This window comes from Mauremys reevesii, linkage group 1, assembly GCF_016161935.1.
Source record: "Mauremys reevesii isolate NIE-2019 linkage group 1, ASM1616193v1, whole genome shotgun sequence".
In the NCBI taxonomy this organism is placed as follows: Eukaryota; Metazoa; Chordata; order Testudines; family Geoemydidae; genus Mauremys; species Mauremys reevesii.
The window spans coordinates 301,762,367-301,778,127 of NC_052623.1; the positions used below are offsets into that span (position 1 = coordinate 301,762,367).

A 15,761-nucleotide genomic window follows, 5' to 3' on the forward strand; every position below is an offset into this window, starting at 1 on the left:
ATCTCAACTAAAACAACAATAGTCAGCACTTAATAAATTTATATTACATTTTATGTCTTTCTAAACATCACTTGATGTTTTCTTGTCTGCTGGTGCTTTTAGAGATTTCCCTTGTTGATATTGTTTTTGTGTTGCTACCAGGCCTAAATTTGGCTTTCAGCAAAGCCTTTGAATTTTTTATAATAAAGTAATTTACAGATGTTAGTAGATAAATTAGCACTGCAAATGCAGTTAAATTGCATAATCACGCAGATTGATTTTGTGTTAGCCTTCAAGATGTATAGATACCTTGTGGCATCTCTGTCAAGGAAAGGCAATGAAAACTAAAGTCCTTCAGTTTCTCTAAAAAAGAAGGGGAAAAAATGTCAAGGGACCAGGGAGAAATAGAGATGTCTTATTGAAATCCCTGACAATTTATAAATGTTAAATATACAGATATCACTCAATACTGGCATTTAACCCCCCCCCAAAAAAAAAATTGGATTGCACAGAAGAATAGTCTTCCACACAAGGCAGAATTTGGAGATGCAGCAAAGAGCGAGGGCTTCTTTATTTATTGTCTCTGATTAGTAAGGCAAAAATAATTTAGAGGTTAGTCACCTCAGCAGATTTGTTATTTTTAAAGGCAGCACAGAAGGAGCTATGCTTCTGGAAATAAAAAGGTCATCAGAGGATTAATGTGGTCATGAGGAGATGTCCAAGAGCAATGTAGAATACAAAATTATACCTATTCTCTGAATGCCTATTTCAGTTCTAATGGGAAGTTACGAAGTTTTGAGTTAGGGTGAATGCAGCTGTAATGGGTGCATCCTTTGTTGGTATTTTGGGACTGGTGCACCACAGCTGGAATGAACAAATTGCAATTAATCCTAATAACTGCAACTTTGTTTCAGTTTCTTCTAAGAGTCAATAACCCTGACCCTGCAGTGATGCCTGTGAAGAGCTCCACTGAAGTCAATGTATAGGATTCTGCCCATGCAGAGTTCTTTGCAAGATTGAAGCCTATATTAATAATAAATAATACCTTACATTGCACAAAGCCTTTTATCGCAAAAGGATCCCAAGTTGTTTTACAAACTATAAATCAGGAGTGACCAAAGTGTGGCCCGTAGCTGCATGCAGCTCTTTTACAATTAAAGTGCAGCTCGTAGAGTCCCACACGTCCACCCCCATTCTCTGCCTACCAGACTGGGGGGGCTGGGAGCTCAGGGCTTCTGCCCTGCGGTGGAGTGATGGGGCTAGGAGCTTCTTCCCGAGACAACCGGTGCCTGCTGAGAGTAGGGGGACACAATTTAAAGATTTGCCTCCTGCAGCAGTTTGAGTCATACACCCCCAAACACACATACCCCTCTTACTCTCAGTGGCCCCTCCCTGCAGCTCTCAGTTGTTAGCTCTGCGTGGAGAGGCAGCGGCAAATAGCTGGGAGCTGCAGGGAGTGGCTGCTATTTTCGCTCTGCTTGGAGAGAAAGCAGCAGCTCTCCCTGCAGCTCCCAGCTGTTTGCCGCTGCCTCCCCTCACGGCTGCAGCTCCCAGCTTGCTGGCTCCTGCAAAGAGGGGGCCCAGCAGCACCACGTGATGGAGCGCGGCCAGCAAACCCTGGCAAAAATCTGGGAATAGGCACGTGCCCCCTACCTGTCGCCTCTGGCTTCAGCCCTGTCGGAAGGGGGTGGAGGGTCTCGGGGTTTCAGCCTCCCTCGGCATGTCTACTGGGACTGGGAGCTTCAGCTAGAGCAGGGCTGAAGCCCTGTGCCGGGGTGGGGGCAGGCACCTCCTACAAGGCTGAAATACCGAGACAACCCTCCCTACAGGCTGACCCCCAAGCCCCAGCACTTGAACTTCTCAAGATTGTCTGATGCGGCTCTAAGGGTCAATAAGCTTGGCCACCCTGGCTATAAATGATACTTTGAGTACAAGGAAAACAATGACTTCAGTGGATGTTGTCCCTGAGTAAAGATTAGATCTGGTAAGGGATTTTTCCAACAAAACTTTTTTTTTTTTTTTGGTAAGAAAATGTCAATTTGTTGAGACCAAAACTTTTCACAAAAAAAGGTTGCCAGTAAACTTGAAATTTAGATGGTTTCTCCACTCCAAGTTAAAACCCCAGAGATATATTATGTGACCGAGAAGGTAGAAGACTCATGATCCATCGTTTGAGAAGACACATGGCTGATAGGAATTTCTACCTGACAAAGCCCAAATTAGCAAAGGGACTTAAGCGTTGCAAAGCTCAGTATTGCAGCACTTAATTTGTTATGTGTTTAGCCACTAACCCTGAGTTAGATGCTTAGGCTTCCTATAAAATTCATGGAGAGAGAGTGAGAGAGGAGCCTAAGAATGGGATCCACAAAAGCCAGCACACAAGCTTGGGAGTCACCTAAACTAGCCAAAAGCAGATGCCGAGAAGAGAAGTGTATCCTAAGTTCTGCACCTTTTAGGGAGTTAGGTGCCTAAGTCCAGGCTTGAAGGGAGGTGCCTGATCTCCATGATAGAAATGTAGGTGCCAAAGTTAGCAGGCACTAACAGTGCTTAGCTGCTTAACAGCCAGCTCTAGAGAAAAGTCCTCAGTGAGTCAGTTAATGCTGGACAGATTTTTGGATGCTGGATAAGGACACAGAACAATGTGAAACCTGTATGTATGTGGAAGCCACACAAGCTGACAGTTCAATTTAAATAGTAATGCTGGGGTTTGAAAACATTTGAATAAGGTGGAGTGGGTCATAATCCCTACCCAGCAGAAGGATACTCTACTTCCATGGTATTAGAAAAGATGTATTGTAAGTGTGGAATAAAAAAACCCCAACATCATTTAATAACCTTTCAGGCCCCAATGAGAAAAAGGGAAAACATCCACAGGGCAGATATCAGCGAAGATCAGACTGTGACTGTGTGATAAGAAAATACTGAATCAGAGAAAGCTGAATACATCTACATGATGGGAGAATCTGTCAGAACCTCAGTGCCCTGAAAATAGGATTAGAAGACAAAAATATCAAGCTTATACCTGCATCATTTTCTTAGACTATGCTTATGCAAAAGAAGAATGCACACAAAATAATACAAATAAAAAAGAAATGAAACTGCGAAGAAGAAATTAGAATGGAGCCACAGTGACAAAGCTGGAAGATGCCTCAATAGAGCAGAATCAACTTCAAACAAATGCAGACTGATAAAAAAGGTTATTGAAATAGAATTTAAGAGGGCGCCAGAAGAAACTGAAGTGTTCAAAAAAGAGAAAGAAAAAGTAAAGCTTGTCAAGATTTAGGGGCCCATTGTGCACTGTCTGCACCCTTTACACCTTTGCAAAGTGAATGTAAAATACTACAACATTAGAATAATGTTGCTAAATCCTGAGTTTATGTATAGCAGTGTAGCTTCTTTGAAGTTAATGGAGTGGTGACAATTTACCCCAGTTGGAGATTTGGCCCATATCATTCTCCATTCCCTTTGCAAGTGACCACACAATGTGTAAGTCACTGGGGAAAAAAAATCAAGCATTAAGACTACAAGAGACGAGACAATAGGAAACAGAGAAAGGAAAAACAAAACTAAAAAGCACACACAGACACAAAATCTTGCTGTTAAATTAACTCTGGATGGGAACAGGCAGTTCAACTGAGAAGAGGCAGAATGAGGGAGACAAATACATCCCATTCCAGATATTTTAGAGACACCAGAAAAGAAAACAGGTACATTCTTTGAGAAAAACATTACACAAACTCCACAACAAATCCAGGAAGAGAGTTGGTAGTAAAATGGATCCAAATCATAGAATTCCATTAGAAATTTTTGAGTTTAACATTTCTGCAGATCAAAAGAAAAACAGTATTTGTATGTGACCACAGAAAGAAGTTCTGCAGATCTGTAATATTACTTTGTGTAAGAATAAAACTGTAAAGTTTGGCTTATAAAAGTTAGGCTTTGGTGGGTTTGTAAACCAGTGGAGGAAGAATGCAATGCACTCATTTAATGACAACATAATGCAACCTGGAACCTCAAATACTTCAGGAAGATAGTTTAGTGTACAGGCCCTTTGTTCTAATAGAACATTAACTCTATAGCTTGATACTGAAGTAAACTCATGCACTCTAGACACTGCACACATACTTTGGCCAAGAAAACGTACATGAAAAAGTGTTGAGTAAACACTTGCACATCTCATCTCATTTGATGCCATGTGTTGGGGGCAAGCGTGCCCTGTCCCCTCTTGGGGTGGGGCACAGTAATTACTTCCCCTTGGCCATGTCCTTATGAGCACCCCTTGTCTTGGGGTATTGTGGACTAGTGGAAAAGTCAATATGGGGGCCACTTCTCTCAAGGTTGTGTGGCCCAATGGCCAGAGTTAGCCCATTCACACAGGGCTGTGGGTCCCAATGGCCCAAGTCAATATTGCTTCCCAGTTCGCCTGGGGCATATCACCTAGTGGTCAAAGTCAGTGTGGCCACCTGGCTCAGCCGAGAGGCATGGCCTAGCAACTAGAGTCAGTAGGGCCACCGTCTCTCAGGGCTGCATGGCCCAATGGCCAGAGTCAGTAATGTCGCCCTTTCTCAGGGGCGCGTGACCTAGTGGACAAGTCAGTAAGGTTGCCCTCTCTCAGGGGCGCGTGACCTAGTGACCAGAGTCAGTATCACTGCCCCTTCCTTGGGGCTGCATGGCCTAGTGGTCTATCAGGGGAGTGGGCAGCTACCCTGAGGTGGGTGGCAGCCAGGTAGGGGGACCCAGGCCTTCCCTGCTCCACTGGGTCCCAGATCATGACCCTGTCACAGTGGCAAGTATGCTTGCCACTGGGTCAGCAGGAAATCTGCCCAAAACACACTGACCCCACTCGGAGGACCACAACTAGTCTCCCTGAGCTACTTCCTACCCGGTTCCTGATACCGTGGTCCTGGCATCTTCAGGGTCTCTGGGCTCCTCGGCCAGTGAGGCTCCCAACAGTTCTGCCACTCCTTGGGCATCTTCCCGAGTCTCAGAGTCCCTGGCTTCTGCCATCTGGGGTTTCTGCAATTCCTGGGCTGGAGCTTGCAGCGTGCATCCTCTCTCTTCGGCAGTCAGCACTGAATGAGCTGAGCTGCTCCTTTTTATACCTAGTTTGCAGCCAGAGCCTGCTCAGCAAAGCCGTGGAGGGCGTGGCCTCCTCAGCCCAGAAAGTGGAATTAACCCTCACAGTACCAGTGCGGGGCAAGTGTGCCCCGTCACACCATGCTAGAGAAAAGGTTTGATAATGGCTCAGAGAAAATAGTGCCACATGCTAAATCACCAACACCAATTTCTACACTATTCTGCATTTTCTTTGGAGGCTTCTTATACAAGAACTGACCAGGCTCGATCTTCCTTAAAATGATGATATCAGACATCACCACAATATGAGGTGAGATGTCAAAGGATTTCCACAATTCCATAGGTTAGCACAATTCAGTATAGGGTGACCTGACAGCAAATGTGAAAAATTGAGACAGGAGGTGGGGGGGGGGGTAATAGGAGCCTATATAAGAAAAAGACCCAAAAATCGGGACATCTGGTCACCCTAATTCAGTAGCATCCCAAACTACACCGTAAAATAAGTTTGTGTCTAAGGGATGTTTACCTGCAGTAAAACTGGTACAATTGCCATTCACAATATTTTTTGTTGCAATGCAGTTTTGCCATTTTCACCATAAAAAGGGACAATTTTCACATTTTCCCAAACCCTAAGTTCATCTATTTCAAATTGAATGTGAGCCTGAAGTCCATAGCTGAAATGTAGACCCCCATGTTTTCCACAAAATTATAAGAGTAGACTGTCATAAAGGGAATACTTGACAGTGGGTGGAGATACCTTGGACACCCCACAAAAATACTAAATACATTTGTTAAACCTCAGTAACATCACCTCTTTTCTTGTGAAAGCTTTCCAGTCTCTATTATACCAATGGACACTGCAAATTAGTTACAAAAGTCATTTTCCTTTCTTATGGAAGAGACAATAGGTGTCAAACTGTAAGAAGACAAAAACAAAACAAAAACCAGAAACTGAGAAAAGAGTAAGGAAAAACATATGCTAAACAAGATGAAAGAAAATTAGAAGTACCAAAGTCCTCAAAGTAACCTTTGTAAATGGAATAGAAAATTAGAGCCAGGCGCTGAAACAGATCTTCAATTGCAACTGAAGTTCACACTGCAGCAGAGGAGAGTGGTGTAAAGGTGGCATAAAACCCACTTTTGTGCATCCTTGTTCCTGAGCAGACATGTGCCAGGCTAGTGACCCCGAGTGTAACTTAAAGCTGCATGTGGGTTACACATGCCAATGGAGCCTGTAGGTCAAAACAGCAGACTAGGATCAGTAAGGCACATGGGATCCCAGACCATACCCCTTTACTTCACTCAGGTCCCTGTGCCTATAAGTTCTGGAACTAAGGGTGCTGGGGGTGCTGAGAGCCATTGAACCAAACTGTAAATCTTGTATATGATGGAAACCCCCGGCTTGAAGTGGTTTCCATGATATACAGGGTTTACAGTATACAAATTGTTCCAGCGCCCCTTGTGCCAGCAGCTGGGAAGAAGATCTCAAAATAGCAGTGACGCTGCTATCATTGGACATGATCCACCGAGGGCTGTTTACATGTGTGGAATCCTCCAAGGCTGGTTACCTGTTTTTTAGGTTCTCTTTGCACTGACTGCACACTGCAGTACAGCCACACTAAGTAGCAAAATGTGGGCCCAGGTCTCTTTCTTCAATGAGGAGTTTGTTTTACTCCTCCCCTGGTTCTCTCTCCTTCCAAAAACTGACTGTACCAACTTCACTAACATGCCTGGAGGTTCTTTTATTACTTGGAACAGTGAACCATCAACTAGACCCTAATTGAAATCTGACCTTTGTCTCCTCGAAGTGGAATCTCAAAGGAAACCAGTTAAACTTAACTTAATCTATAGATATAACATAGAATCCTACCAGGGGACTTCATTCTAACCAAGAAACTTAGAAACTGGAGTCCTTTTACTGTTTAGCCTATATATCAAAGTCATAGAATACTGTAGACAGGAAGGTTAAAATAGAGGCAAGAATCTAGGTTGGGCCCCAAAAGAATAGGGATTTTGTCCATGTGGATAACAGCATATGCTATAATATTTCTACAATTACTATTGGGAAATCTGTGTAAATGTTACATCTCTTGAGATTTACATAACTATTTTGCCTTATTATTTCTCATAATAAGCAACATAATGGTTTGAAACATTGTTTTTTCTAATGAAGAATGATGAAAGGGAGAACACAGTGAAAAGTCTTTTGAATTAGGCTTCAGAAGGGAGTTTATCTTCCAGTCCATGCAGCCCATGAAAGCTGTGATCATTGGAATGAACATTTCTAGAAAGTTCTCTTTCTTCTCTATCTCTTTTAGCATAATGCTAGATAGAAGCAAGTAACAATTTAACTTTTAAATAGAAAACTGCAGGGAACATTAATCTGCTGAACCAAAGAAATTGCGCAAAGTTATAATATGACTGTGGTATATTGACCTTCCTGAAATTACAGGAACTATTGTTTCTAATTTTCTTTGGGAATGTGCATGAGTCAATGGTTTTTTATTATTGCCAGTTTTTGTTACAGAAAATTTAGAATTACCCTTTGATTATTGACAGTAAGAATATAATAACTTTTGTCTCACATGATGCATGAAGCATACTGTCAAATGTATATTGTGCACAATACAGTACCAGAAAATATGGTATCTCACTGGCAGCAGGCTACAAAAGGCAAAGTATAAATCAAGCATTTACTGAATAGGAAAAAGCAAATTTAATGTACTTACGTTAAAAAAAAAGACTACTTTGTCTTGTATCTTTTGTACAGAATTTATTATTAGGATGATACAGAGACATGGTGCTATTTTATTACAGGCTGGTTCTTGAAGCTCAATTCATTAACGGATTTCACAAAGAGTATGACATTTGAGAAAAAAACAGATGTGGGGTTTTTTGCTTCGTTTTTTGTCTTTTTAGTCTTCATATAAATTGACATAATTTGCCAGGCCTGTAAGTGGCTGATTGTTTAATCCACATAGGGAAATAGGCAGCTAGTGTTATTAAAGGCCCACTATTGTGTATGATTTTAGAGACAGAACAAAAGAAAAGTGTAATATAACAAGAGCCTGAGCAGAAAGCTGGACACTGAGGATGCTGGAATAGAAAGCATTGAGTCAGGTTAGCTCGTTCTGGCTTCCAGGACAGGCAGGAATGGACCAGAAAAGAGAGTAACCAAGAAGAGAACTTGGACACTTGGCAGCGGATGATGGGGTGGTTGACCAACAGAGAGAGAGATAAATATTCTGGAAATTTCATAGATGATTTGCTAAATAATGCACCACTCTCCAGTAAATATTTAAGATCTCATTAGTGCTTATTTTGCATTTTATTTTTAAGAAAACAGAGAAAAGCCTGTTTACAAAGAAAAGCCTGCTATGCTGAGATTAGCAATAGAACCTAAGGATTGTGTTCCTGACACCAGGAGGGTATCATTGGCTACTTCAACCAAAGGGAGATACTGATTCATAATGATTAAGAGACAGAAAGCCATTGGGCAACATATTTCAGACACTCACCAGCTCCACTTTTAAATCAGGTTATGATATGAGATGTGAAACTATCAGATTAGAATAAATCCAAAAGCAACTGCTTAAGGGTTGTTAAAAAGACATTTTAGGACTCTGTCTGCAAGGGAATTTCCATGATATCCAGGGATAATAGACTGAAAATCTTACATGACAGAGTGATACCACCAAGTGGAATCTAAACGGATGGAAAATTCATAGGGACAATGCTTATTTTGAGGCTGCATAGCAGACAAGAAGTTCCAAACGCGAGTCATTTCTTTTAATTTTCTAGAAAGTGAGGTCTACATCTTTAATGGGAATTGGACACTTGAATACCTTTTGAGGATCTTTGTCTGAGTCTATTTCACAGACGGGCCAGATAAATTCTGGATTGCTAATGCTGAGATTTTAAAATTTAACCTTCCATGGGGCAGTGATTCTTGTGTCCCATTCCTTCCAGCCAAATTATTCAAACCTAGTATAGCAGTGATGTACAGAACTAGAGAGAGACTGACTACTGCAGGGGATGGGCATTCTTTATTGTTAATAGTGAATAAGTGCATGAGAAGCAAGTGCTGGGGGAGAGGGGTTTTTATCCATGACAGAAGTCAAGAGATCTAGGCTCTAATCCCAGCTCTTTCACTGATTTCCTGTGTAAATTTCAGTACAACAATTAACGTGTGTCTCAGATTCGCCATGTGCAGAATTGTCAAGCCAAACCATTCAAAAATCATGTGTCAACTACCCACCAAAAAAACCATTAAATTGGCTTCAGAATCATGTGATTTTAAAAGATGATAACTTTTTTATTCTTTCTATTTGCCTTCTGGTTTTCATGTTTTCAAGCTTTTCTCTGCAACTCTGATAGCTAGAAACTTTTTTTTAATGTCAGGTGAAGTCAGCAGCAACAATGGACAGGTTCACTATCTAAGGGTTCCTAATAACAATACAAAACAGAACCACTTTGAGCCCCATACCCAGTAATCAGGGAACACCACCCCCAAGCACTTCTAAGGGACAGTACTTCCCCACCCAAAAAACACTAAGTCTGTGTATAACAAAAGATAACTTTTATTAAAAGGGAAAGGGAACCCAGCATTAATTTAGTAAGCCACCACATCCATGATTCAAAAGCATGTAACCACACCCACTCCACATTATGTTGGGTAGTATCCTTTGCCTTAATTTCTCACCTTGCAGTGTACAAACAAACAAATGTCCCTTTCAACACCCCACTCATAGTTTGTTGTCTATCAGTGAAGACCCAGAGTTCAGAGATAAGAATACCTATCCCCAAGCTCTCTCGGTCACAGGGATTTGGCATCCCTCCCCCTGCTTAGCAAGTGAGGTTCAGTTTAGGGTGACCCCCTCAATCAAGGCATGCTAAGTACAGTTCTGCTGTCCTTTACTCATACTATATGGATATCAACATTTCATTACCCCTGCATTCAATAAAATGAATTGTAATCCAAAACCAGCCAAAACTGATCACTTTGGCAAAGCATCTCTATCTGCTGAACACCTAAACAGAGTAGGTTTGTCTATGCAAATACGCCCTGCTCTTGAAGTCTTTCCCCCCTCCCATTTCATTACTAGATGTCGGAGGAGAGCTCATTCAGCGATCACTAAATGTCAGGGGAGACCTGCTTACATCAATGAAAGCTGAGATTTTCACAGTCACATGACTACCAGTACATATGGGACTTTAAGAAACACCCCAAATATCACAAAACCTGTGACAAAATTGTGGAAGTTGGCAACACTACTTATTGAAAATTAGATTACTATTTTGTCACTATTGGTGTTCTGGCAATTAATTAGCTAGTGTTTACAAACCGGTTTAGGTCCTAGGATGAGAAGGTGTCAGTATTAGTCCTGTATGGAAAAATATTTCCATTTGACAGAGCTTTAAATACAAAGAGAAGATTCTTTAATTTACTGTGAAAACAGCAGCAGGTATCTAGAGCAGCATGAGCAAAAACTTGCTATTCCCTGCCCAGCTTGCCCCCTCTGAACAGTTGTTCTGAATGAATATTTAATGCTGCAGGTGGCATTGTTTCCTGTGGAAATATCCTACTGCAGGCTCTAGAGACTGTATTTAGTGAATGAGCTGGGAACTGGATGCTTCATCCAAATTTTTAGATTTTTAATGGACTAGATAAAGAGACAGATCACTAGCCTTCATTTTCTAAATAGTGGGCAGAATCCAATACTGCTATGAGTTTTCAGATCAGTGCTTCAATTCCAAACATGGCCTGCTCTAAAATATGTTGGTAGATGTTACCCTCCCCACTGTCTTTCTCCTCAGAAATGAAATCTAGAAAAATTAACTGATGACTGCAGTAGTGAACTTTTAAAAACAACTGCCAAGGCAAACCACTAAATACTAGCTGGGTATAGGACAGCCACTACATTAGAGTTTGGATAGTAGTCCAAGAGCGTGCTTTGTTCTGCAGAGGAAGGCTTTGCTTCCTCTCATTCAGTTAGAACAAAGTGGTTACCATCTGTCATGCATAAGATTATGGTTTATCAGTTGAACCCACTCAATCAAATCATACAAGAGAATGCTCTTGCATTCAATGGAATTTTGCATTTCTCTCACAGGTTCTCCCAAAAGGTATATTGTTCTAACATAAACAAATCCTTTTCCTGTTTCTATACAAAATTTATTTAGAACCATAGTTAAAATAAACCTCGTTATCTACCAGCATACAGTTTTTGTTAGCCACCAATACACTCCCATAAACACCTGGTAGAGAAGGGCACCGCAGGACCAGATTCTGTACACCGCTGTAAATCCAGAATAACTTCAAAGATTCTTTATGGAGTTAATCCAGATATTCATTAGTCAGAATCAGGCCATAAGACTTCAATAATATTATTTTAGGAATATATTACCTACCACTAAATGTGTCATATAAAATTCAGATCCTTAGCTGTCTACAGAGAAAGAAAAAAAAAACACTTGTTCTTTGCAGTGTTAGCACAATCCTCAGAAACATTTAGAATTACGCTGCATAGACTGTCTTTTTTCTCACTTATTTTTGGTATTGCAGGGCTATGTTTCAGGGCTTTATTGATTTCCATTCTGTCTGTGGTTGATTAAAGTTCCAGGAAGGTGTCAGGTGCATTAGTATAGAGCTGAACAGAAATATCAGTCTCAGGAAGAAAAAAGACAAACCCAACTAAACCAAAACAAAACCCTGTGATTTTATCTAGTAATATATGTACACAATAAACTGCAGCACTAAAAGATAACAGCCACATAGACTGGTTAGCTGAATCTTTCACACACACATCTTCTACACCTCTGATTACAGGACTGTCAGAAACTACTAGCAACCAATAAAACTGTGGCCCTTAAGTGAGAAAATTAATAGCCTCTTATTTTTTAAGAGATTTCATCTTCAGGTTAAATGTTTTCACCTTATAAACTTGCAGCATAGAAAGTGAATTCTTTAGTAATTAGTTTTTAGTTGATAGGAATTCCTTACTCATTATGTGTAACATGAGAATGTAGCAGTTAGTTAAGAGAAGACTCCACAAGAGTAACATTTTTCATCCTGATCTTATTCCCAGGGTTGAGAGATTGCTAGGAAGCCTAATGTCTGCCATTTATTCCTTTACCAGCTGTGTTTTTCTATTTTAACGGCTCATTTTCCACATTTTGCCCAATTCCCTCCCCTGTATCAGCTTGTCTTGTCTTATAGAACACCAGGAACATAGTGCTCACTGACAATGCTGAAACTACCAACATGCCCAGCATATTAGTATCCTGAAAAATCACATCTAATCAAGGTGACTGCAACTCTCAGTCTATTTGCAAGAATGCAGGATGATCTCTACAAATAAGCAGCCACTGCCTAACCCACTAGATCTATTTCAGAATAGATTCCACATCATTATATAAACAGTTTGTGTATCAATGAGAAATCTATGTGAACATTTAAATGATCCCCTTTAGTATGAATTCATAAAATGCATGCTCGTATAACTGCAAACCATCTTACCTGAAATGTATGGTTTTACTACACTAATTGCAATTTAGTATTAAATTGACTCTTCAGCTATGAGTTAACTGTTATTATTGGCTAAGGAATTCACATGGCAAAAATTCACATATATAACACACTTCAAGAATTCAGAAACCTGATTGTAAAGAATGATAGATGCAGTAAAGTGTAATAAAGCATAATAGCCTTTAATAAACAAAGTTTCAAATGTGCAATTAAAAAAAGTTTCTACCTGATAACATGAAGGCATTAGCAACAGTATAGTGAAGGAACAAAATATATTTGCAATATCTCAAAAGAGCAATCTGTTACTGAGCAAACTAAGACCTTGGGGAGGGGCAGGACAAAGGGAGAACCTTTGACCAGGATACCCCAATTGTATTAAACTGTTTTACTGAGATACAGAAACCTGAGTGAGAAATAAAAGAGGAAGAAGTCTCTGTAGGCTACAAACTCCAGAACTGACCTCCTTTCTTTAGGAATAATATCTTGGGCATTTTCTCACCTTAGGGAAGTATTGTAGTCTCTAAAAAGGGGAATCACCTCCAGCACTCTTAATCACTATGAACATATACAAAACCAGCAGAGCCTACTTACTGCAGAGCCACCATTTTGAATAAAGAGGGTAAACTGAGATTTGCTCCTCATTTAGGCCCTGATCCTGCACCATTAAAGTCAGTGCAAGCTTTCATGGTGCAGAACCGGGGCCTTATAGCTTCACACATCAGCAATTCCTGACAGAAACACAGCACAAACTTTCAGTGTCTTTAGTTTTCTTGTGGTTTTGCTTTCTCCTCTGTTCATAGTGGGATGATATTGATATAACCTTGCTTCCTGCTAACAAGAGGAAGCAAAGAGGCTTTTAATGAGGTTTTAAAGAAATAACAGAACAAACCATAAAGAAGTTAGGAATGGGTGAGGGAGAGGATCATCTCAGGGCCAGAATGAGGCATTTTGCTGCCATTGGCAGATTTCTGCATGTACACACCACACTTGAACTTCTCTATTCTCACCCACAAAACAAAGTATGTCTATTGTATTTGTTAACAATGTCAGCGTATGGTGCATATTTTAATATTTATATAAGCAAGCAACAACACAACAGGATTTGAGTTTGTCAATCAATACACACCCACTCCTATGTAATTCATCATGCTCAAGTCATACATATAACCTAAGTACAGTAATGGTATACAAAAGCATCTTGTACTGGTAGCAAGGTGACGGCTGTGACACCAATAGGATTCTGAAAGTGATAAGGGGTGAAAGATCTAAAAAGGGACATAGGAACCTAAACTCCAGATTTAGGCACCATGAAATCCACAAAACCCCCACTCAGCTGCTGCCTAAATATGTATGTGCCTACATTTTCACTGTAAAAGTGATCAACAAACGGGAAAGATAGCATTCCCCTGACTTTCTTGCAAGCAAGATGCAGACATTAGCTCAGAGCATGCCTTACAGATCAGGCCCAAAGAGGTTCCTTCCCTTATAAGTTTTAGTCCAGTGATTAAGGCACTCTCCCTTCTGCCTGAAGTGGAGAAAAGATTCAGTCTCCCTGCTCTTAGGAGAGTGCCCTAACAATTGCAAGAGAGGATACTATGATTTGGAGGGGGAATCCCCAAATGTCTCCTATTTAAGATGTTTCACTTTGGATAAATATTTAAAGATTCACTGGGCCAAAGCAAGAGAGCCCTCATTTGGGTGACCCATGGTCCAGTCTCTCTGCTGCAATAAGTATTTAATTATTTAGTCAAAGTGAAACAGCTTCAACAGGAGAGACAGAATAACACACACCAGAATAGTCAAGATCCCAATGGTTAGGGCATGCTCGTGAGAAGTGGAACACCCTTCTTCAGATCCTTTCTCCCCATAAGGCAGAGGGTGGAGAGATTGAACCCTGGCTCCCACATCCTGGGTGGTCTAACCACTGGCATGAAAGTTATAATGATGGCACCAGCACCTTCTCTTTCAGCACCTCTTGCAAGAATGGCTTAGGGGCCTTAGCTACCTTACACTTAGCTTAGGTGGCTCCCCAACTAGTATACTAACTTTTGTGGGTCCCATTCTTAGCTGCCTATCTCTCTCAATGTCAGATTAATGCAGCTGGCCAATTTGGTGACCCCTGCAGGAGCTCTGTAACCTGGGTGGAAATTGGGAGGGGGGGCACAGTGCCAGAACTGTAGCCCTGCCCCCTGCTCCTCATCTTCCCTCTGGGGCCCCTTCCCCTGGCCAGCCCATAAGCCAGAGCTGGGCCATGGTAAGAGCCATCCAGGTCACTGTGGGGAGACCTGGACCCTCCACCTGCCCTGGGTGGGGGACCCGAGAGCAGCCCCGGCACATGTTCCCACCCTCCTGTTTATTAAACTGTGAAAAATTGGGACAGTTTGTAAAATGTAATCCCCCAAATTACAATTTAAAACAATATGGTTACTGCTATATAGATTGCAAAATAAAATTAATTAAGATATGTTAATTAATAATACCATTTCAGTTTATAATTATTTTTATAAACTATAATTATACTAAGACCTTAAGCTCTGGGTATGCACAGTTCTGTATTAATTTAAAGAAATGATGACAAATATATTGCTATGCATTTATATTTCTGGAATGTCCCAGAAGAGGAAAGGCTCATGTCATGTGTCATTCAAGATGTAATTGGAATTTTAAAAAGTATTTGTCCCAGTTGTATGCAGTTTAATAATCAGAGTGTCTGTCTCTGTCATCTGTTTGGCTTTTGGTAAAAATTTTGCAGCCGACTTTCTTTTCCCCTACTCTCTTCTCTCTCAAAGATAGTTGAGCAGTTTTTTTCCTCAAACTTTCTAATAACTATTCACTCCTGGGCTAAGTTTCATTTTGAAGGGTAAATACTGAGAAAGTTATAAGCAGCTAAAGATGATGTCACAGCCTCAGAATGAACACTTTACGTTTCTTTTTTCCTTTCTATATTGTCTGCTGCTAGCCTTTTCTGTATCAAACAACCTATGTGGAAAGAGTTTTTAGTAGTCACAATACTGGTACTTGAGGAAAAATCAAAGTTATGGATCTATTTAAAGGAGGGTAAGTACAAATATCCTCATTTTACAGATGCACAGCATGGTTAAGTGACTTGCACAAGTTGCAAGAGCGCAGAACACTCCCAGTTCTGAGCCTTAGTCATTGGACCACAGTATCTCTGTAC

The 15,761-nt window shown here is 40.8% G+C and overlaps 1 long non-coding RNA gene across 4 annotated transcripts in view; it reads right to left on the minus strand.

Moving 5' to 3' along the window:
- The window catches only part of LOC120380156, a 164,515-nt gene extending 151,276 nt beyond the window's left edge, over nucleotides 1-13,239 (minus strand). For all 4 annotated transcript variants that reach the window (XR_005587639.1, XR_005587642.1, XR_005587641.1 and 1 more), the window contains exon 1: nucleotides 13,083-13,239. This is a non-coding gene — a long non-coding RNA (uncharacterized LOC120380156). The remainder of the gene's footprint in view (nucleotides 1-13,082) is intronic.
- Nucleotides 13,240-15,761: the final 2,522 nt, after the last annotated feature.